General features: G+C 43.7%; 1 non-coding gene across 1 annotated transcript; it reads right to left on the reverse strand.

Annotated features, from left to right (window-relative positions):
* Positions 1–2,187: 2,187 nt before the first annotated feature.
* Positions 2,188–2,294, reverse strand: LOC115801660 (U6 spliceosomal RNA). Its single transcript, XR_004021975.1, has one exon. It is a non-coding gene; the product is annotated as a U6 spliceosomal RNA (small nuclear RNA).
* Positions 2,295–3,111: the final 817 nt, after the last annotated feature.

The raw sequence follows: 3,111 nt of genomic DNA on the forward strand, positions 1-3,111 counted from the left end.
AGTTTTCAACTGTAATCCCTTCAAATATATTCTCAGTCCCTTTATTTTCCTCTTCTTCTTCTGGGACCCCTATAATTCGAATGTTGGTGCATTTAACGTTGTCCCAGTGGTCTGTAAGACTGTCCTCAATTCTTTTCATTCTTTTTTCTCTATTCTGCCTTGCGGTAGTTATTTCAACTATTTTGTCTTGCAGGTCACTTATCCGTTCTTCTGCCTCAGTGATTCTGCTATTGATTCCTTCTAGAGAATTTTTAATTTCATTTATTGTGTCGTTCATCATGGTTTGTTTCATCTTTAGTTCTTCTAGGTCCTTGTTAAATGTTTCTTGCATTCTGTCTATTCTATTTCCAAGATTTTGGATCATCTTTACTATCATTATTCTGAATTCTTTTTCAGGTAGACTGCCTATTTCCTCTTCATTTGTTAGGTTTGGTGGGTTTTTACCTTGCTCCTTCATCTGCTGTGTGTTTCTCTATCTTCTCATTTTGCTTAACTTACTGTGTTTGGGGTCTCCTTTTTGCAGGCTGCAGGTCCGTAGTTCCCATTGTTTTTGGTGTCGATTCCAATGGCTAAGGTTGGTTCAGTGGGTTGTGTAGACTTCCTGGTGGAGGGGACTAGTGCCTGTTCTGGTGGATGAGGCTGGATCTTGTCTTTCTGGTGGGCAGGTCCACGCCTGGTGGTTTGTTTTGGGGTGTCTGTGAACTTATTATGATTTTAGGTAGCCTCTCTGCTAATGGGTGGACTTGTGTTCCTGTCTTGCTAGTTGTTTGGCATAGGGTATCAAGTCTTCGAGCTTGCTGGTCATTAAGTGGAGCTGGGTCTTAGCGTTGAGATGGAGATCTCTGGGAGAGCTTTCGCCGTTTGTTATTATGTGGAGACAGGAGGTCTCTGGTGGACCAATGTCCTGAACTTGGCTTTCCCCCTTCAGTGGCACAGGCCTGACACCCAGCTGGAGCAGCAAGACCCTGTCAGCCACATGGCTTAAAAGAAAAGTTTGAAAAAAAGAAAGAAGGAAAGGAAGAAGAGGGCAACCAAATCAAAAAGCAAATCCACCAATGATAACAAGTGCTAACAGCTATATTAAAAAAAAAAACAAACAAAGAAACCCAGACAGAACCATAGGACAAATGGTAAAAGCAAAGCTATATAGACAAAATCTCACAAAGAAGTATACACATACACACTCAGACAAAGAGAAAAAGGAAAAAAAATTTACCTATAAAAAAAAAGGAAGAGAGTAACCAAATCAATAAACAAATCTACCACTGATAATAAGCTCTAAATACTAAACTAAGAGAAACATAAAACCAGAAACAAATTAGATATGGAAAGCAAACCCCAAGTCTACAGTTGCTCCCAAAGTCTACCGCCTCAATTTTAGGATGATTCGTTGTCTATTCAGGTATTCCACACATGCAGGGTACATCAAGTTGATTGTGGAGATTTAATCTGCTGCTTCTGAGGCTGCTGGGAGAGATTTCCCTTTCTCTTTGTTTGCACAGTTCCTGGGGTTCAGCTTTGGATTTGGCCTCCCCTCTGTGTGTAGGTCTCCTGAGGGCGTCTGTTCTTCACTCAGACAGAACGGGGTTAAAGGAGCATCTGATTCGGGGGCTCTGGCTCACTCAGGCCGGAGGGAGGGAGGGGTATGGATGTGGGAAAGACTGTGGCGGCAGAGGCCGGCGTGACGTTTCACCAGCCTGAGGTTCACCGTGCATTCTCCCGGGGAAGTTGTCCTTGGATCATTGGACCCTGGTAGTTGCAGGCTGCAGAGGCTCCCTGGAGGGGAGGTATGGAGAGTGACTTGTGCTTGCACACAGGCTTCTTGGTGGCTGCAGCAGCAGCCTGAGCATCTCATGCCTGTCTCTGGTATCCACGCTAATGGCCGCGGCTTGCGCCCGTCTCTGGAGCTCGTTTAGACAGTGCTCTGAATCCCCTCTCCTCGTGCACTAGGAAACCATGGTCTCTTGCCTCTTAGGCAGGTCCAGACTTTTTCCCAGACTCCCTCCGGGCTAGCTGTGGTGCACTAGCCCCCTTCAGGCTGTGTTCGCGCAGCCAACCCCAGTCCTCTCCCTGGGATACGACCTCCGAAGCCGGAGCCTCAGCTCCCAGCCTCTGCCCGCCCCAGCGTGTGAGCAGACAAGCCTCTCAGTCTGGTGATTGCTGGTCGGCACCAATCCTCTGTGCGGGTAAAATATGGAACGCCTCACGAATTTGCGCATCATCTTTGCGCAGGGACCATGCTAATCTTCTCTGTATCGTTCCAATTTTAGTATATGTGCTGCTGAAGCGAGCACATACTTTTAATTTTAAAATTCATAAAATCTTTGTGAAATCTTTGTTGCCTGAGTCAGACTTGACCTTGTACTTATGTCTGATTCATGTGGTGTGGTAACAAAGTTAATAACATCATCTAACATTCTACCTGCCTAATGACTTCCATATTCTTTTAAGATAGTGTACGTTTTCAAGAGTCATTAATATGGGCAGCCGACCCTGGCTTTTGCAATCCCAAGGTACCATTATTCCATTTTTCTTCTGCCCTAAGATTGAGACCTTAGCCAAAATGACCCAGAAAAAGCCACCCAAATATTGAATTTGTTAATGAACTCCCCTTCCCATGATAGTTTTTATCATAATGAGAGAATATGAGCTAGTTCCATGATAATTGATAGGGCCATCCAGTTAAATATGGCAGACTAAGCACCTTTGCTACTTGTATTTATTTTTGTGAATACATGTATTCATCTTTGCTACTTTCCACAATCTCATGTATTTATCTTTGCTACTTTCTATAATCTCATGAGAAGGACAATAAAGAAATGAGTGTAAACTCATAAGGACAGAAAACAGGAAAGGAGAAGACAGTAGGTAAGCCTTGTCAGAATTTTAGAATTTTCAAGATATGGAAACAACCTAAGCCCATGAATAAATTAATGGATAGATAAAATGTGGTATATATGTATACAGTGGAATAAAAATCAGCCATAAAAAGAAGGAAATCCTGCCATTTGTGAAAAAACGTATGAACTTTGAGGACATAGAACCAGAGCGTAGAATGGTGGTTGCCAGGGGTGGGGGTGGGGTGGGGTTAGGGAGATACTGGTCAAAGGG

Source organism: Delphinapterus leucas, chromosome 3, assembly GCF_059928025.1.
Source record: "Delphinapterus leucas isolate spDelLeu-1000000601 "Yukka" chromosome 3, BTC_Dleu_Yukka2, whole genome shotgun sequence".
Taxonomy (NCBI): domain Eukaryota; kingdom Metazoa; phylum Chordata; class Mammalia; order Artiodactyla; family Monodontidae; genus Delphinapterus; species Delphinapterus leucas.